The following is a 21997-nucleotide window of genomic DNA, read 5'->3' on the forward strand; positions in this document are numbered from 1 at the left end:
TAAGAACTCACCTATAAGAACTAGCATTGGAGATGCTCTTAAAATTAACTTATCTGACGCTAATCTTCATTAATTTATCTGCATTTGCTCATTCCCTTAAACATTTACTTTCTCTCTCTTGCGAGCCTGAACCTTCTCCACTAGCCCTCACCCTAGCTTGCTTCGGTGACGCCACTTGATTTGTCTCCTCCTTCCTCCTAGCCACCCTCATTGTCTCCCCCAGCCTTTCCCTCGGCCACAAAACCCGCCTTCGTCCTCCCTTCGCCTCTCGACTCCACTATCGTGTTGTCGCCTGACTCCCACTGCCACGTGCTACCCAATTATCACGACCCCACTTTTGCGCCGCTACCACATCCACTGCCTTTTTGTTGGATTTGATGTATGCTGATCTAATTAGTGAGTTTTATTTTGCTTATATTCTTAATGTTCGTTTGGATATCATATATATATATATATATATATATATATATGTGTGTGTGTGTGTGTTATATTTCTATAGACTATGGGTGTTGACGTATAGAATAGAATAGGTTATGAATTGGTTTACCAAAGTAGAACGAAGGAGATCCACTATGATCGTGAGTGTTATAGTACAGGTACTACTAATATGCTCATCTTATTTATGAATTCTATTTTGCTAAACAAAATTTAAATGTTGATTTGTATGAGGTTTATTTTTTCTAGGTTGTGGCTGCCAAAAATTGTGTGAATTGGTTTTCCAAAGTGGAACGAAAGAAGAATACAACTTTGGACAACAACACAACGAGGAGTTCCAAATTAAATTATTTGGTTGTAGAAATGTGCACGCACTATATAAATTGAGACGACACACATTATATGAAAATTGATATATATCAAGCATACACATAAAGAATAATGAAATTGGTTAGTGATCATTTGTTGCTCATGTACTATTTTCTAGCCTGAAATTGTGTCATTTGTATGCAAAATTAAAAGGAAGCACTATATATGAATAGTACTCCCTCCGTTTCAAATGGGTTATTGTTTTAGCTTTTTCACATATATTCCAAAATGGTTGTTGTTTTAGAAATTCAAGACTATTTGTCACATCTTCTTCCATATACACCCCTATTTAAATTTTTTTTTTATAAGCAAATCAATATATTGAAAGAAGTACTAGGTGTACTTTAATTTGTTAGAAGATAGAGGCAGCACTTTCAAGTATTTATGGGAAATACCTGCACCTTCCAATGTGGTGGCCTTTGGTTGGATCCAATCTAGAGTGAACCTAAGGAGAAGTTGTATCTCTCATCTATCACCTTCAATTCTCACAAATCACAATGCCCACCAATTACTTGACCAATAATTGTCATTCCCTCTCTTTATATAACTCAACTTTAAATAGGAGTGTTTTAGTCAAATACTCCATCCGTTCCTATATAACTGACACTTTAAGGTTATTGCACAAGTATTAAGAAATAACAATTAATGTTTTTGTTTTATTAAAATTTCAATCTAATTAACCTCCTACTATACCCTTTATCTCTCTTATTAATTCTAACTTTTTAATTTTCCTATCACCAATAAATGAAGGGTACAATTAGTAAAGTATAATTAATGCTCTCTTGAACTTTGTAAAGTGGCAGATAATTAGGAACAAAATTCAGATAAAAATAGTGTCAGTTATTTAGGAACGGAGGGAGTATTATATAAATTAATGAACTCTTAACGTTAAAATTTATGTCAGTTTGGACGGAGGGAGTAATATTCTCATATATTGTTGTTGAATACCTCGGGATTGTATGTAAAAGTGTGGTATTGTATTAGAGTTGGCTAAATTGATTTAGTGTCACCTCCATAGTCGACATTATATATGCTTTGAGCTTTTTAACCTTAAAATTTATGTCAGTTTTGGGCTTGTTAATTAACGTTAATTTTTTATCAACTCTAATGAGAATTTTTCTTGTAGTGAAACAATTCACTTCTTAATTTGACCTCCACTCGGAAAGATAAGAATAGAAGAGATGTCATAAATAAATGATATGCTAAAATGGGCTATTAATTTCACCTCCACTCGGAGAGAGTTAAAAATATATAGAAGAGATGTCATAAATAATATGCTAAAACAATGGGTGGACGTCATATAATATAATAGAAGAAAAAGTGTGAATGGATTCATGAAAGTTGGTAAATAAAAAGTCGAGGGTTCACCCACCTGTGCTGTGCAAGTATTAATTTAAACATATTAATTGAGAAACCCCAAGAAGACAAAGAAATTAATTACGAAATGGAATAGCTCTTGCATGTCTTTTTCTTGTTTCCACACCGCACCAAGAGCACAGGAATCTACATAATTCAGAAATAAGAAAACACATTCAATTATTATAAAATTCGGGAAATGAATTAAAATGCTATAGCTAGGTAAGGTGTGTGTGTGTCTACGATCGACCAAACTTTGGAGTTTGGAGAATAGCATCACAACATTGGAAAGCAACGTAGCTTTTGCAATTTGCATTGTGTCTGCAGTCTCCAGAGACAATGAGAAGTATGTATACCCTCTTACACTTGTCTGATTGATGACATGTGGGTCTGCATGCATGCTTGAAATTTAGTAGCATTTGTGCATGAATGAAAGCATCGAAATCAATCAATGAAAATTAAATGTTTACTGTTTGTTTATTATTATTGGTTGAATTAAGTCAGACACATTATTTCTTCAGACATGGATCAATATCATGCATGAAAATTGATTATGAGATAAGGCTAAGATATATTGATCTCCATGGCCATGACATGAAGGATCATTGGTAGATAAGGGTTCCCTGCTGAAAGTGAATCAGATACCATAAAAGGCGCGCGCATATGAAATTTCATTAATGAAGTTTGTAGTTATATTGTGTGGCTGCAGCTTTTCAATCACAACATACATATATGTAAATGTGAAATGCAGCTAGCTAGCGCGCCGTTCCCAAAAGTAGAGTGACAAGGATCGATGGTGCTTGTTTCGGTTGTGTGGTGATCACAGAGGGAAAGGAGTACAGAGATCATGACATGTAATGGGAGATGCATGCGTGGAGTATTCACGACATATCACATTAAAACCATACTAGTTACAAGTTTTTTCTTGGTTACATTTGGAAAATCATATTAGTTACAAGTTAATTATAAGGGTTGTCTTAATGACCCAAGGTAAAAATTGAGTTAAATCACCCTTTAATGAGGTGTACCAATAATATTGTAACATGTGTTTTTATAAGTTCTAACGTATTTCTTTTTTTTGGTTACAACGGAAAATTAAAAAGCAACACTAACTAAGCGCATCCTAGCACAACAGAGGTCCCACGATCGCGGGAGGTAACCGGCCGCCAAACTTGCCATGCATCCACACTGGGTTCAAGTCGCATACTTTTGCCATCGCATCCGCGACTGTACCAATCGGCCCAACAGAGGCAGTTGTGTACATTAGGCCCAGCTCCCCAACTATAAATAGGGAGCAATTACCATTTATAAGGGACTCTTGCCTCATTTGATCAATACACACTTGAGTTTCAGTTATTTTCTCTCTCTAAGAAGTTACACACTCTTTCTTCTAAATTCTCTCTTAGTGTAATCTCTCTCTACTATAGGTACTACACCTCATCTCAATGTTCATGGCATGAACATTAGTTTTTTCGAGCTTCACTATATGATGAAGGGGAGTTTTAACCAAACTTTCTCAAGCAAGAATTTGTTCAAATTTTAGAGTGTTGGTTGAAATTTACAATTTTTAATCGAAATGCCTGAATTTTAAAGGTATTAGCCCTTGTAATTGATGACGTAATTCAAAAAAATTAATTTTTTTGAGCTTCATTATATGATAAAAGGGAGCTTTGACAAAACTTTCTCAAGCCAAATTTTTTTCAGTGTTAGTTGAAATTTTCAAATTTTAGTCGAAATACTTGAATTTTAAAGGTATCCATTGGAATGGGTGACATAATTCAAAAAAATTAAATTTTCCGAACTTCACTATATGCTGAATGAGAGCTTTAAAAAAACTTTATCAAGCAAAAATTTGTTTAAAATTTCTGAGTGTTGGTTGAAATTTTAAACTTTTAGTCGAAATTCTTTAATTTGAAAGGTATTAGCCCTTGGAATGGGTGACAGAATTCAAAAAAATTAATTTTTCCGAACTTCACTAGATGCTGAAGGGGAGCTTTAACAAAACTTTCTCAAGCAAAAATTTGTTCAAATTTCTGAGTGTTAGTTGAAATTTTCAACTTTTAGTCGAAATTCTTGAATTTTAAAGGTATTAGCCCTTGGAATAGGTGACTGAATTAAAAAAACTTAATTTTTACGAGTTTCATTATATGATGAAGGGGAGCTTTAACCAAAATTTCTCAAGCCAATATTTTTTCAAATTTTTAAGGGTTGCTGGAAATTTTCAATTTTTAGTCGAAATTCTTGAATTTTAAAGGTATTAGCCATTGGAATGGGTGACAAAATTCAAAAAAATTAATATTTACGTGTTTCATTATATGATGAAGGGGAGCTTTAACCAAACTTTTTCAAGTCAATATTTCTTCAAATTTTTGAGGGTTGGTTTAAATTTTCAATTTTTAGTCGAAATTCTTGAATTTTAAAGGTATTAGCCCTTGGAATAGTTGACTGAATTAAAAAAATTAATTTTTACGAGTTTTATTATACAATGATAGGGATCTTTAACCAAACTTTCTCAATCTAATATTTTTTCAAATTTTTGAGGGTTGGTTGAAATTTTCAATTTTTAGTCGAAATTCTTGAATTTTAAAGGTATTAGCCCTTGGAATGGGTGACAAAATTCAAAAAAATTAATTTTTCCGTGTTTCATTATATGATGAAGGGGAGCTTTAACCAAACTTTTTAAGTCAAAATTTGTGCAAATTTCAGAGTGTTGGTGGAAATTTACATTTAATAGTTGAAATGCTTGAATTTTAAAGGGTTTCCTAGGATGGGTGACAAAATTCAAAAAAAATTATTTTTTTCCGATATTCACTACATGATGAAGGGGAGATTTAACCAAACTTTTTCAAGTCAAAATTTTTTCAAATTTCGGAGTGTTGGTGGAAATTTCCGATTAATAGTCAAAATGCTTGAATTTTAAAGGTATTAGTCCCTTAAATGGGTGACGGAATTCAAAAAAAATTATTTTTTCCGAGTTTCACTACATGATTAAGGGGAGCTTTAAACAAACTTTCTCATGTCAAAATTTGTTCAAATGTTTTAGTGTTGGTTAAAATTTTCAATTTTTAGTCGAATAACTTGAATTTGAAAGGTATTAGCCCTTAGAATGGGTGACAAAATTCAAAAAAATTAATTTTTCCGAACTTCACTATATGTTGAATAGGATCTTTAACAAAACTTTATCAAGCAAAAATTTGTTCAAATTTCTGAGTGTTGGTTGAAATTTTCAACTTTTAGTCGAAATTCTTGAATTTGAAAGATATTAGCCCTTGGAATGGGTGACGGAATTCAAAAAAAATTATTTTTGCTGAGTTTCACTACATGATGAAGGAGAGATTTAACCAAACTTTCTCAAGCCAAAATTTGTTATAATTTTTTAGTGTTGGTTAAAATTTTCAATTTTTAGTCGAAATACTTGAATTTGAAAGGTATTAGCCCTTGGAATGCGTGACAGAATTCAAAAAAATTAATTTTTCCGAACTTCACTAGATGCTGAAGGGGAGCTTTAACAAAACTTTCTCAAGCAAAAATTTGTTCAAATTTATGAGTGTTGGTTGAAATTTTCAACTTTTAGTCGAAATTCTTGAATTTGAAAGGTATTAAATTAGCCCTTGGAATGGGTGACAAAATTCAAAAAAAATATTTTTTCCGAACTTCACTAGATGCTGAAGGGGAGCTTTAACAAAAATTTCTCAAGCAAAAATTTGTTCAAATTTCTGAGTGTTTGTTGAAATTTTCAACTTTTAGTCGGAATTCTTGAATTTTAAAGGTATTAGCCCTTGGAATAGGTGACTGAATTAAAAAAAATTAATTTTTACGAGTTTCATTATATGATGAAAGGGAGCTTTAACCAAACTTTCTCAAGCCAATATTTTTTCAAATTTTTGAGGGTTGGTTGAAATTTTCAATTTTTAGTCGAAATGCTTGAATTCAAAAGGTATTTTACTTCAAGAGAAATCATTTTCACAATCATTTTCTTCTAAAATGTTTAGTTTGCGAGAAATCATTTTCTACAAAAGTTCAGTTCAAGAGAAATCATTTTCACAATCATTTTCTTTGAAAAAGTTTCCTTCGTGAGAAATCGCCTATAAGAATAATTATTTTCCCAACCATTTGCCTCTGAATAGTTCGCTTCGACAAAAATCGCCTCCAACCGAGATCACACGACCCACCGGGACATGCAGCACGAATATCGGTTCGTGTTGCGGCATCACAAAGTCACTCAAGGTGCATTCACCGTTTTATCGGCATAGAAACAAAAGGAGTGAAGTCGACCAGTCATCGGTGTAATGCAACATCACAAAGTTACTTCTGATGCACCATCACCGTGTTATCGGAATAGAAAACATCAAAAGTGAAATTGTGATGCCACAGCACACCCTAGACAAAGTTGGGACAACACCAAAATCATGCTCAATAAACGAGGATCGGCGAATGTTCAGATCGAGTCCAGCTCGAAATTCCCATCCTTAGAAGAACATAAGCTTCACCACATCTAAGGAACGCAATGTTCGTGTGCCACAACTGGGTGTGATGAATCACAAATCGTGATTGGGTTGTCGTTTACCCTTCTTGAGAAATCTCGGTCGGGACACGATTTTTTATCGTGACGCGAACTGTGGGAAATCGGTTTCAAAATCATTTTAGCCAAATTCGTTTGCAAAAGATTGAGAATGGTGTCCCATGGCATTTCCAATAACCACTTTGAGCTAATTTTCACATCTGAGCATTTCCGAAAAAATCTCGGTCGGGACGCAACTTTTCGATCGGGACGCCAACTATGAGTGATTTGATCCCTGGAATCACTCATATGCCATGAAACGAGGTGAAAAATGATCCGGGGGGGGGGTGTCCCATGGCATTTATGTAATTCTCACCTCTGGCTGATTTTTCACCTATATGCTATATGCTATAGGAAATCTCACCTCTGGCTGATTTTCCCCCCCTACTATAGGAAAACGCACCAAAGGCAGTTTTGTACAAGATGATACCCTTTTTTGAGGAGACATAAACTTAGTTGGGTGACCTAGAGGTCGAATTTGGAAGTGATTGTTTGCAGGCATGCTTATCAAATTGAAACAAGATGGTTCCCAAATTTTCAGCAACTTCCAGTAAGGGATAAATTTAATATGATTTTTTTCTTGCAACAAAACCGGGAAAATCGGTAAAAATAGAAAAAGGTACCTAGAGGTTGAATTTTGGTCTGAAATTGTTTCTGTACATAAAGCAGCATAATTCCAACATTCCCACCAAATTTCATTGAATTAGCACACGGGGATTTCTTTATATGATTTTCCAACCGAAACAGGGGAAATCGGTAAAAATAGTAAACGGTACCTACAGGTTGAATTTTCTTCTGAAATTTTTTCAGTACCTCAAGGACCATATTTTCAACATTCCCACCAAATTTCATTGAATTAGCACACAGGGATTAGTTTTTTGGCGTTTTGGCCGAATTCGATAACATGTTTCAAGTGAAACTTAAGCTTGGCCACCCTTGCCAAGCGTGGCCAACCTTGCCCAGTGCAACTTGAGCGTGCCCACCCTTGCCACGCATGGCCAACCTTGCCAAGGGCCATTTCAAGTGAAACTTGAGCTTGACCACCCTTGCCACGCATGACCAACCTTGCCAAGTGTTGGCCTAAGCCATTTCAAGTGAAACTTGAACTTGACACCCTTGCCACGCAAGGCCAACCTTGCCAAGTATTGGCCTTAGCCATTTCAAGTAAAACTTGAGCTTGGTCACCCTTGCCAAGCCTGGCCAACCTTGCAAAGTGCAACTTGAGTGTGGCCACCCTTGGCCAACCTTGCCTAGTGAAACTTGAGTTTGGACACCCTTGCCACGCATGACCAACCTTGTAAAGGGCCATTTCAAGTGAAACTTGAGCTTGGCCACCTTTGACACGCATGGCCAACCTTGCTTAGGGCCATTTAAAGTGAAACTTGAGCTTGACCACCCTTGACACGCATGACCAACCTTGCTAAGGGCCATTTCAAGTGAAACTTGAGCTTGGCGACCCTTGCCAAGCATGGCCAACCTTGCCTCGAGCAACTTGAGCGTGACCATCCTTGGCCAACCATGCCTACTAAAACTTGAGCGTGACCACCCTTGCCACGCATGGCCAACCATGCCAAGGGCCATTTCAAGTGAAAATTGAGCTTGGCCACCCTTTCCACGCATGGCCAACCTTGCCAAGTGTTCGTTTGAGCCATTTCAAGTGAAACTTGAGCTTGGCCAACCTTGCCAAGGGCCATTTCAAGCGAAACTTGAGCTTGGCCACCCTTGACACGCGTGACCAATCTTGCTAAGTGTCATTTCAAGGGAAACTTGAGCTTGGCCACCCTTGACACGCAAGGCCAACCTTACTAAGGGCCATTTCAAGTGAAACTTGAGCTTGTCCACCCTTGCCAAGCATGGCCAAACTTGCCTCGTGCAACTTGAGCGTGGCCACCTTGGCTAACCATGCCTAGTGAAACTTGAGCGTGGCCACCCTTGCCACGCATGGCCAACCTTGCCAAGGGCTATTTCAAGTAAAACTTGTGCGTGGCCACCCTTGGCCAACCTTGCTTAGTGAAACTTGAGCCTAGCCACCCTTGCCACGCTTGGCCAACCTTGCCAAGGGACATTTCTAGTGAAACTTGAGCGTGGCCACCCTTGCCAAGCTTGGCCAACCTTGACACGGGCCATTTCAAGTGAAACTTGAGTGTGGCCACCCTTGCCACGCATGACCAATCTTGCCAAGAGCCATTTAGAGTTAAACTTGAGCTTGGCCATCCTTGCCACGCATGGCCAACCTTGCCAAGTGTTGGCCTGACCATTTCAAGTGAAACTTGAGCTTGGCCACCCTTGCCAAGCATGGCCAACCTTGGCAACAAGGCTTGCCATGGCAAACCAAGTTAGCCTTGGGAAATCCATCATCGGGGCAAGAATTCTCAAATTTTTACATTGGAGCTCATGGGGGCACCTTGGCATAGAGAAACCATTTGGGATACGAGGCATGCCATGACAAACCAAGTTACCCTTCCAACTTGAGATTTTCCCTTGACAACTTATTTTCCACCCAAATTTGAATAGGTTAGCCTTGGGAAATCCATCATCTTGGCAAGAATTCTCAAATTTTGACATCGGAGCTCACAGGGTCACCTTGGAATAGGGAAACCATTTGGGCAAAGAGGCATTTCAAGATCACATTGGTCATGTTCATAGCAAGCGTTCAATTTTATGCATGCTTATAAAAATGAAACAAGATGGTTCCCAAAGTTTCAGATACTTCCAGCAAGGGATGAATATAATATGAATTTTTTCTTGCGACAAAACCGGGAAAATTGGTAAAAATTTAAAAAGGTACCTAGAGATTGAATTTTGGTATGTAATTATTTATGTACATCTAGCAGCATATTTCCTATATTCCCAACAAATTTCATTGAATTAGCACACGAGGATTTCTTTATATTATTTTTCGATCGAAACGGGGGAAATTGGTAAAAATAGAAAACGGTACCTAGAGGTTTAATTTTGTTTTGAAATTTTTTCAGTACCTCGAGGACCATATTTCCAACTTTCCCACCAAATTTCATTGAATTAGCACACGGGGATTTTGTTTTATGGCGTTTTGGCCGAATCCGGTAACATGTTTCAAGTGAAACTTGAGCTTGGCCACCCTTGCTAAGCATGGCCAACCTTGCCTCGTGTTGGCCAGAGCCATTTCAAGTGAAACTTGAGCATGACCACCCTTGGCAAACCCTGCCTAGCGCAACTTGAGCGTGACCACCCTTGCCACGCATGGCCAACCTTGCCAAGGGCCATTTCAAGTGAAACTTGTGCTTGGCCACCCTTGACACGCATGACCAATCTTGCTAAGGGACATTTCAAGTGAAACTTGAGCTTGGCCACCGTTGACACGCATGGCCAGCCTTGCTAAGGGCCATTTCAAGTGAAACTTGAGCTTGACCACCCTTGCCAAGCATGGCCAACCTTGCCTCGTGCAACTTGAGCGTGGCCACCCTTGGCCAACCATGCCTAGTGAAACTTGCGCGTGGCAAACCTTGCCCAGGGCTATTTCCAGTAAAACTTGAGCGTGACCACCCTTGGCCAACCTTGCCTAGTGAAACTTGAGCCTGACCACCCTTGCCACGCATGGCCAACCTTGCCAAGGGACATTTCAAGTGAAACTTGAGCGTGGCCACCCTTGCGAAGCATGGCCAACCTTGCCACGGGCCATTCCAAGTGAAACTTGAACGTGGCCACCCTTGCCACGCATGACCAATCTTGCCAATGGCCATTTGAAGTTAAACTTGAGCTTGGCCATCCTTGCCACGCATGGCCAACCTTGCCAAGTGTTGGCCTTGCCATTTCAAGTGAAACTAGAGCTTGGCCAACTGTTTCATGCTTATAAAAATGAAACAAGATGGTTCCCAAAGTTTTAGATACTTCCAGCAAGGGATGAATATAATATGAATTTTTTCTTGCGACAAAACCGGGAAAATTGGTAAAAATTGAAAAAGGTACCAAGAGGTTGAATTTTGGTATGTTATTTTTTTCTGTTCATCTAGCAGCATATTTCCAATATTCCCACAAAATTTCATTGAATTAGCACACGGGGATTTGTTTTTATGATTTTCCGACCGAAACGGGAGAAATCAGCAAAAATAGAAAACGGTACCTAGAGGTTTAATTTTGTTCTGAAATTTTTTCGGTGCCTCGAAGACCATATTTCCAACGTTCCCACCAAATTTCATTGAATTAGCACACGAGGATTCTGTTTTATGAAGTTTTGGCCGAATCCGATAACATGTTTCAAGTGAAACTTGAGCTTGGCCACCCTTGCCAAGCATGGCAAACCTTGCCTCGTGTTGGCCAGGGCCATTTCAAGTGAAACTTGAGCATGATCACCCTTGTCCAACCTTGCCTAGTACAAGTTGAGCGTGGCCACCCTTGCCACGCATGGCCAACCTTGCCAAGGGCCATTTCAAGTGAACTTGAGCTTGGCAACCCTTGACACGCATGACCAATCTTGCTAAGGGTCATTTCAAGTGAAACTTCAGCTAGGCCACCGTTGACACGCATGGCCAATCTTGATAAGGGCCATTTCAAGTGAAACTTGAGATTGGCCACCCATTACACGCATGGCCAATCTTGATAAGGGCCATTTCAAGTGAAACTTGAGATTGGCCACCCATTACACGCAAAGCCAACCTTACTAAGGGCCATTTCAAGTGAAACTTGAGCTTGGCCACCCTTTCCAAGCATGGCCGAACTTGCCTCGTGGAACTTGAGCGTGGCCACTGAAGGTATGAAAAACGGTAGAAAGGGGGGGTTTGAATAACGTTTTCAGTATAAAACTTCCACCTTAAAGATTTTGACAAATCTTTCGAGAACTTAAGTGCAAAAGATAAGAGATAGAAAAGCACACAAGGATTTTATCCTGGTTCACTTGATAAATCACTCAAGCTACTCCAGTCCACCCGTTAAGGTGATTTCTTCCTTCTTAGAATGAAGGCAATCCACTAATCAGGTAAGAGTTACAACTGCACTTGAAACCTACAAGTGACTAACAATTACACTGACTTAGCTCACACTAAGATTCACTCTCTTAGTCTTCTCTAGGATCCGATCAACCTTGATCTCCTAAAGGAACTAAACAAACTGTTTATCAAAGAATCGTTTACAAGAGATTTGCTTCTAAAAAGCTAATAGTAAACTCAATGAATTTCAGATGAAAGAAAACTTAGAAGATTTTGAATATGTCTTGTGTATGTGAATGCTTCTAGCTTCTAGCCGTTTCTTTCAGTCTTCAGCCTCTTTATATACTCCAAGGATTAGAGTTGAGCGATGCATGGGAATTGCTACCGTTGGAGGGCAGTTCTGGAAAATCCAGCTTCTGCTGTGGCTGAGAACGTTAGGTAGGTCGTCAGGAAGGTACAGTTGCTTTTGTACTTGGATAGCGACGCGACCTTTAAACCAAGGAGACTTCTGATCAGAGGAATGCTTCGTATTGGAACTTGTGAAGCCGGTTGATCAGAGTCAGAGGGAAAGCACAGATCCTCTGACCATTGTATCTTCTGATTCTGAACTCAGAGGGAAGAACATGGCCTTCAGAGTTTCTTGCTTCTGGACTTCAGAGTTTCCACTATTCAGCTTCTGGATCTTCAGAGTCTTCTACACCATCAGAACATCTGAACCTTCAGTGTTTCTTGGTTATCAGAACTTCTGGATCTTCAGAGCTTCTAGCGACTGAGTCCACATCAGAGTTTGTATAGCTTCAGAACTTCTGAAGCTTTTCCACTGTTCATACTGAACATGGTGAATGCGAAAGCGTTGCTTGGGTCACTCTTTATACACAGTGCTTCTGATTTGTGTGAGATTGAGTTGAGGTCAGAACCTGCAAATAGCACACTCAGAAAAACACGTTAGAGTACCACAATTATTCATATCAAAAGGTTAACTTGTAATCATCAAAACATAGAGTTGTACTACTAGATCAAAACTTGATCTTACAATCTCCCCCTTTTTGATGATGACAAAACTAAGATTTTTGATGAACAATTCTTAAACATTAAACTGAATTCACTCAGAGTTTAGAGATATAGAATAATACTTATCCTGATGTGAATAGTTTATCTTGCTCATTCTGAATTCAAGTCACTGCTTGATTCTGAGCTTAGCTCCCCCTGAATCTAATACTTGATGAAAACGTTAGTAAAGTCTAGATTCTGAGCTAAATAATATAAGAGTTCAGAGTGAAAAACTTATGACATAGATGAAAATCGAGTAATCAGAGCGCATAAGTAATCAGAGTCATGGACAAGGTATCAGAGTCTTGGGTATCAGAGTCAACTTATAATCACTTCAGAAGAAGTGAAATGTATTCCTTGTATTTGCCCAGTGACACATCTATGGTCATGAAGGTGGAACTCTTAAAATCTCCAAAAGAAAAATAAATCACACTAACACATCTTACACATCAAAAACTGGGTTTACTCCCCCTTTTTGTCATAAGCAAAAAGCTTGGGGTGTGAAAAACTTAGCTTGAAGTACAAGGTACTCCCCCTTAGAGAAGGTCTAAGTTTAAAGAAAAAGATGCAAGAATCAGAGTTAGGCGAAATAAATGGAAGAGTTAATGCAAGAGAAGAACGTTTACCACCGGTCAAGTGAGTAAAGAGAAGGGTCAGTTACCAAGAACTTAACCTCGAGAAACCGTAGGAGCATTAACTTTCAGAGAGAAAGTGAAGCCTATATAAAGCGTTGGAGAGAAGGGTAAGCTTCACACCTCGAACAATTTTCAGTAAAGAAAAAAAATGGCATCATACATCGTAGCACTAGAAGAGCTGAGGAAGAAGGCCTTTGAAGAGGACTTGTTCCTGAACATCAGGCATCCAGAGGGTACAACTACCATCGCGGAGCTGACACGGACACTGCTGGAAGAGAACCTGCGTCCAGAGTTGGAGAGAGACCTGAAGGAATTTCTTGCCTTCGTGGAGGAGGTGCAAGAACTCAGCCGGCTTGAACTCAAGCTGCTGGAAGAAAAAGAAAGTTTGGAAGAGGAGCTCAATACTGCAGAAGAGATTCTGGAGAGGGATGAGCTAAAGGACAGGCTCAGCAACATCCAGCATGTACTGGAGCGTCTGGAGAAAGATAGGTCAGAGCAGCGCCAGGAGTGCAGAAGAATGAGGAGGGATCCTCCATTCTAGATTTTATGATGTAAAGAAATATGATGTAAACATAGAAATATGATGAATAAAAAAGATTTTTGCAAACATATGTGACACAAATATATATATAGATATGCATATAGAATCACAAACGAATAAAATAGAATAAGTAAATAAAAAGAAACAGAGTATAAATAAAACAACGTTAAATAAAAAGAAAGAAAATGAAGAGATCCTAAAACTAAGGTTTGTCAGATCGTCGCAGAAGTTCCATCATCATGTGCTTCATCTCAATCAGCATGGATTCATGAATGTCAAGACGCTGTTCCATGATGTCGAGTCTGGATGAGCTTGTCTGAGTAGAACTGGAAGGAACATTCTGAGCAGCTTGAGGATCTGGAATGGAAGCAGAAGCAGCAGGAGTAAACACAACTGGTGCAAGTGCTTGGCATCTAAGAGCTTCAGCCTCAGCTTCAAGTCGCTCTGCCTCAAGTCTGGCTTGTTCAGCTTGAGCTGCTGCTAGACGTGCAGCTTCTTCTGCTTGAGCCTTCTTTCTCTTGGCTTCTTCAATGGCTTCAAGAAGCTTATTTCTCTGTTCTTGTTCATGAAGAGCCACCCTTCGAGCAAACCTTTGCTTTGCAGCCTCAATGCTCTGACTTCCCTCTGCATGCAGGAGCTGCATCATAATTGGAACTTGAGCCACTAGCCAAGTGCCCAGATTGTTCCACTCATCAGCCACACATTCAGCATTCTCACTGAGGTCAGTCTGACCGTGCACATTGCGGAGCCTCAAAGAGGCTTCATGATAGAAAATATTGATGCACTCAGAGAGAGATGTGGGTTGGAGGTGAGTATAGGGAATTATGGAGAGGTTGGTTTCAGGAGAGGCTGGGTGATTGCTGCTATGAGCTTCAGAGGCACCTTGTGGAGAACCAATGTTAATCAGTTGAGCATTGGGTTCAGAGGTTCCAATGTGAGGGTCTGAAGTTTCAACCAGAGGATGGGGTGATCTAACCGAGGATTGGTTAGACACTGAATGTTCGGGTTCAGGTTCTGGTTGAATAGGCTCTTGTTGGTCAGGGACAGGGTGAGCTTGTTGAGCCAAAGGGTCTGCCTCTTGGATAGGATTGGCCAAGATAGGTTCATCTGGGTCAACTAGACGTTCAGGTCTAGGGCCAGGATATCTCCTAGGGCTTGGACAAGTAAGGTAATATTCCTCTAAGGTAGACACCTTTTCTTTTCTAACCTTCATGAATTTTCTAATGGATTCAGAGTTATTGGAGGGAGAAGAATCAGCAACATTGGTTGGAAAGGATACAGGTGTAAAGGCTGTTGAAGAGTCTGTATCCGTGGTTCTGGCAGCAGGACGTTCTGATGCTCTGGGAACAGAGTGATCAGACGTTCTGGGTTGTGGTTCTGTTTGGTTTGGCTCTGGTTGTTCATGGATGATTGGTTCAGAAGATAATGGGTCGTACGGAATGGTGAGGAGAGAGGTTGGTTCTTCTGACCTAGAGGGTTGATTCTGAAGCAAATTCCAGAGAGGTGCTTCAGTAGGGGAAGGTTGAAAGAAAGAAGATCTTGGGGAATGTGGTGGAGTGGTGGTTTGTGCGGCTGGTTGGGATTCAGGAATAGGAGTGAGGGGATTTGAGGAGTGTTGGAGCAAGACAGAAATAGGGAGTGCATCAAATAAATTCAAATCATCATCAGAAGCAAGTGCAGGCTTACTTGAATGTGCTGATGATCGAGTCACTCTGGCAGGAGGTTCAGTCCTTCTGACCACTTCAGCAGCTGGTTCCACCCGAGTAGGCTTCACCACGATTCTGACCTTCTTCTTCTTCTTCTTTGGAGAACCATCCTCATTGTCAATATCATCACCATCATCAGGCTTTCTCTTCGTCTTCTTGACCAGAGGGACATTGGATTCCTCAGAAGATTCGTCCAGTAGCATCTTCCTCTGAGCTTTCTTCTTGGGAGGAGAAGGAAACTCTGGAGCTGGCGGTAGTCTGCTGACGAAATCATCAAGGTCAATTTCGAATCCTTGAGCCCTGAGGTCTTCAACATAGCATCTGATGGCGTCAGGATTGTCTGCCTGAGTCCACAGAGGGTAGTCATTCAGAGGCATCCTTCTACCTCTGATCTCAGAAGATGTGTCTTCATGAGCAGGAGCAATCTTCTTCTGGACCAAACCCATCTTCTTCAGAGAGTTTGCAGTGAAGACATCACTGACAATTGTGCTCAGATCCTCTACACATCCAGCATTAACCAGATCTTGCACCAGGTTGCTTTCAATGAGAAAGTCTGAGAGCAGCCTCCCAAAAGGGATATATTTGATTGCAGACTTGATGGAGGCGGTGGTGCGAGACTTCCGGATGCATTCCTTCAAGTAGGAGAACAGGAAGTAGGGAAGGCAGATCTTCTTCTGATCTTGGATGAAGAACAACATCACCTTCTGGTTGAAGTTGATGTAGTCTGGAGAACTGCCCTTCGGTCTCTGGTTTATGCAGTGGAGCAGGATCTTGTGCCAGATCCTGAGTTTGGGGTGAAGATCCATCACCTTGTAACTCGTCTTGCCCGGTTTGAAAGTGGTGTACAGGGCCTGGTTGATTGTGTCCTTGGTGCTGGGTTTCAGCTTCGATTCCGTCAGTTGGAAACGATACCCATAAGCAGTATCTGCACCCAGCAAGTTCACGAAGGACTTCTCCGTGATGATGATCTTTCTGCCAAGAATATGAGATACCACCTGAGTATCATCGCAGTCGGCGTGCTTCCAGAATTCCTTGACCAATCTATCATATACCGGTCCTCGAAGTCTGTTGAAGTAATTTCCCCAACCTTGAGCTTGGACTTCAGGACGAAGATCATACCCATTTGTAGCCAAGTTGTCGAGGTTGAATCTCCATTCTGCCAGGACTTGGAGTTCCTCAGGAGGATATACACAGTGAACGGCACAGCCCCGTTCTGCAATTGGAACACTCTGTTCTTGAGCTTAAACTTGATCTTGAGTTGGATTCTCAAGGCCCCTTTGACCCGTTGCCAGACCAACTACCATGTGAGGGAACTGAGGTGCATCTGCAGTAGATCTTCTGGTTTGTCTCACCATTTTTGAAGAGGTTAAAGGTTTGAGGTAGAAGATGAAGGTTGGAAGATGAAGAAAGATCGAGAGAGAAATCGAGAAGAGCGGTTTTGAAAAGCAGAGAGAGCGAGAGCAAAAACCGGAAGTGAAAGAGAACGTGTGTGTATAGTGGGTTTTATCAAATAACCGTTGTTGATTCAAAAAGCACTTTAAGATCAACGGTTAAAAATTAAAGATAGATAGTAACAGTAAAATACACAATCACACACAGGAGAGAAGCACATCTACACGCAATCATAACAGACTGTCACACGGGCACAAGGAACTATGCATCAGAAAAACTGACACACGCGTTGTTGTCTCAGCTTCAGAGTCAGTACCAGTGGGCACACACACTCTGATTGAGTTACCTTCTGGACTAGACATCTTCTGATCAAGAAGTATCATAGTCAGAGGTTCTGATCCATCTTCACTCTAGACAAAAGTCCATGTTTAGATTTTTCAGAATAAAATTAAATCTATCCTCTGCTAAGGGCTTTGTAAAGATATCTGCCCATTGATGGTCAGTATCAACAAACTTCAGAAGAAGTACGCCCTTCTGTACATAATCTCTAATAAAGTGATACTTTACCTCAATGTGCTTTGCCCTTGAATGCAAGATAGGATTCTTACTCAATGAGATTGCAGCAGTGTTATCACAATAGATTGGGATATTGCTCTCAAGGATCTGATAATCCTCCAGCTGATGTTTCATCCAGAGCATCTGAGTGCTGCATATTGCTGCTGAGATATATTCTGCTTCTGCAGTTGATAGTGCAATGGTTGATTGCCTCTTGCTTGCCCATGAGACTAGATTGCTTCCCAGAAATTGACAATTTCCAGAAGTACTTTTTCTCTCTGTTCTATCTCCAGCATAATCAGCATCACAATAACCTGAAAGCTTATACTCTGATGTTTTCTTATACATCAAGCCAAGGTTAGTGGTGCCTTTCAGATACCTTAGGATCCTCTTAACAGCAGTTAAGTGGGTTTCCCTTGGATCTGATTGGAAACGAGCACATAAGTGAACACTAAATAATATGTCTGGCCTAGATGCAGTTAAGTATAGAAGTGAACCTATCATGCCACGATAGAGCTTCTGACATACTTTACCACTTTTATCTTCTTTCTCCAGAATGCATGTAGGATGCATTGGAGTCTTGGCCACTGTAGATTCCAGCATATTGAACTTCTTCAGAAGTTCTTTAGTGTACTTGCTCTGATGGATATATGTTCCTTCTGGTGTTTGATCAACTTGTATTCCCAGAAAGTACTTTAATTCTCCCATCATACTCATCTCAAATTCAGCCTGCATCATCTCAGAAAATTCTTTGCATAGAGATTGATTAGCAGAACCAAATATAATATCATCAACATAGATTTGCACAATTAAGATATCATCTTTATAAGTCTTGCAAAAAAGAGTTGTATCTACTTTACCCCTTACAAACTCATTCTCCAGAAGGAATGAGCTAAGTCTCTCATACCATGCTCTGGGAGCTTGCTTCAGACCGTAGAGTGATTTCTTCAATTTGAACACATGGTCTGGTTTCTTCTCATCTTCAAAACCTGGGGGTTGATGAATATAGACTTCCTCTGAGATATAACCATTTAGGAAGGCACTCTTTACGTCCATCTGATGTAGGACTATGTTGTGATTTACTGAGAAAGAGATCAACAGTCTGATTGCCTCCAGTCTTGCTACTGGAGCAAATGTTTCAGTGTAGTCTATTCCTTCCTGCTGGCTGTAGCCTTGAGCAACTAGCCTTGCCTTGTTTCTGACTACATCTCCTTTCTCATTCAGCTTGTTTCTGAATACCCACTTCGTTCCAATAACATGGACATTCTCAGGCTTCTTCACTAAGCTCCAAACATCGTTCTTGGAAAATTGATTCAGTTCTTCTTCCATGGCCAGAATCCAATCCTTGTCCTGAAGAGCTTCATCTATGGACTTGGGTTCAATTAAGGACATCAATCCTTTCAGACTGAGCAAGGTCTCTTCAGAAGGTCTGAAGGCAGATCTGGTTCTGACTGGTTCGTCTTTGTTGCCCAGAATCAATTCCTTAGGGTGAGCTGCAGTGATTCTGCTCTTCTTCAGAGTTTGTGAGTTAGAGGGACCAGCTTCTTCCTCTGGTTCATCTTCCTCTGGCTCATCTTCCTCTGGAGCTTTGCCTTTGTCAGAAACATTAATGCTTAAATCTGCAAACTTTTCAACTAGCTTTGACTGGTCAGAGTCAAGCTTATCGTCAAATCTAACATGAATAGATTCTTTAATAGTCTTAGCATCAGTATTATAAAATCTAAAACCTTTAGATCTCTCAGAGTAACCGAGTAATAGACACTTAGAAGACTTAGCATCAAATTTATGCAATCTATCCTTCGTATTGAGAACATAACAAACACAGCCAAAAGGATGAAAATAAGAAATGTTGGGTTTTATGTTCTTCCACAATTCATAAGGAGTCTTATTCAGAATTGGTCTCACAGAGATTCTGTTCTGAATGTAACATGCTGTTTTGGCCGAATCCGGTAACATGTTTCAAGTGAAACTTGAGCTTAACCACCCATGCCAAGCATGGCAAACCTTGCCTCGTGTTGGCCAGGGCCATTTCAAGTGAAACTTGAGCATGACCACCCTTGGCCAACCTTGCCTAGTGCAACTTGAGCGTGACCACCCTTGCCACGCATGACCAACCTTGCCAAGGATCATTTCAAGTGAAATTTGAGCTTGGCCACCCTTGACACGCATGGCCAATCTTGCTAAGGGTCATTTCAAGTGAAACTTGAGCTTGGCCACCGTTGACACGTATGGCCAATCTTGCTAAGTGCCATTTCGAGTGAAACTTGAGCTTGACCACCCTAGCCAAGCATGACCAAACTTGCCTCGAGAAACTCTAGCGTGGCCACCCTTGGCCAATCATGCCTAGTGAAACTTGAGCGTGACCATCCTTGCCACGCATGGCCAACCTTGCCAAGGGCTAATATCCAGTAAAACTTGAGCGTGGCCACCCTTGCCTACTGAAACTTTAGCCTGACCACCCTTGCCACGCATGACCAACCTTGTAAAGGGATATTTCAAGTGAAACTTGAGCGTGGCCACCCTTGCCAAGCATGGCTAACCTAGCCACGGGCCATTTAAAGTGAAACTTGAGCGTGGCCACCCTTGCCACGCATGGCCAATCATGCCAAGGGCCATTTCAAGTTAAAGTTGAGCTTGGCCATCCTTGCCACGCATGGCCAACCTTGCCAAGTGTTGGTCAAGGCCATTTCAGGTGAAACTTGTGTAAGATCAAGTTTTGATCTAGTAGTACAACTCTATGTTTTGATGATTACAAGTTAACCTTTTGATATGAACAATTGTGGTACTCTAACGTGTTTTTCTGAGTGTACTATTTGCAGGCTCTGACCTCAACTCAATCTCACACAAATCAGAAGCACTGTGCATAAAGAGCAACCCAAGCAACGCTTTCGCATTCACCATGTTCAGTATGAACAGTGGAAAAGCTTCAGAAGTTCTGAAGTTATACAAACTCTGATGTGGACTCAGTCACTAGAAGCTCTGAAGATCCAGAAGTTCTGATAACCAAGAAACACTGAAGGTTCAGATGTTCTGATGGTGTAGAAGACTCTGAAGTTGCAGAAGCTGAATAGTGGAAACTCTGAAGTCCGGAAGCAAGAAACTCTGAAGGCCATGTTCTTCCCTCTGAGTTCAGAATCAGAAGATACAATGGTCAGAGGATCTGTGCTTTCCCTCTGACTCTGATCAGCCGGCTTCACCAGTTCCAATATGAAGCATTCCCCTGATCAGAAGTCTCCTAGGTTTAAAGGTCGCGTCGCTATCCAAGTACAAAAGCAACTGTACCTTCCTGACGACCTACCTAACAGTCTCAGACACAGCAGAAGCTGGATTTTCCAGAACTTCCCTCCAACGGTAGCATTTCCCATGCAACGCTCAACCCTAATCCTTGGAGTATATAAAGAGGCTGAAGACTGAAAGAAACGGCTAGAAGCATTCACATACGCGCAAGACAATCTTAAAATTCTTCTAAGCTTTCTTTCATCTGAAATTCATTGAGTTTACTATTAGCTTTTTAGAAGCAAATTTCTTGTAAACAATTCTTTGATAAACAGTTTGTTTAGTTCCTTTAGGAGATCAAGGATGATCGGATCCTAGAGAAGACTAAGAGAGTGAATCTTAGTGTGAGCTAAGTCAGTGTAATTGTTAGTCACTTGTAGGTTTCAAGTGCAGTTGTAACTCTTACCTGATTAGTGGATTGCCTTCATTCTAAGAAGGAAGAAATCACCTTAACGGGTGGACTGGAGTAGCTTGAGTGATTTATCAAGTGAACCAGGATAAAATCCTTGTGTGCTTTTCTATCTCTTATCTTTAGCACTTAAGTTCTCGAAAGATTTGTCAAAATCTTTAAGGTGGAAGTTTTATACTGAAAACGTTATTCAAACCCCCCCTTTCTACCGTTTTTCATACCCTCAATTGGTATCAGAGCGCAAGTTCTGATTACCACACCTAACAGTGTTCAGTGATCCGGACCGGTGTGAAAAACAATGGCTGCCACCACCAGTGAAACTCAAAGAGATGGTTACAATGCAAAGCCTCCTATGTTCGACGGTCAAAGGTTCGAATATTGGAAAGATAGACTGGAAAGTTTCTTTCTGGGTTTCGATGCAGATCTCTGGGATATTATTGTGGATGGCTATGAGCGTCCAGTTGATGCAGATGGCAAGAAGATCCCAAGGTCAGAGATGACTGCAGATCAAAAAAAGCTGTACTCACAACATCACAAAGCAAGAGCAATTCTTCTAAGTGCTATTTCCTATGAAGAGTACCAGAAGATTACAGATCGTGAGTTTGCGAAAGGCATTTTCGAATCTCTGAAGATGTCTCATGAAGGAAACAAGAAAGTCAAAGAATCAAAGGCATTGTTGAAGGTATGAAAAACGGTAGAAAGGGGGGGTTTGAATAACGTTTTCAGTACAAAACTTCCACCTTAAAGATTTTGACAAATATTTCGAGAACTTAAGTGCTAAAGATAAGAGATAGAGAAGCACACAAGG

Source organism: Lotus japonicus, chromosome 5 (genome assembly GCF_012489685.1).
Source record: "Lotus japonicus ecotype B-129 chromosome 5, LjGifu_v1.2".
NCBI lineage: Eukaryota > Viridiplantae > Streptophyta > Magnoliopsida > Fabales > Fabaceae > Lotus > Lotus japonicus.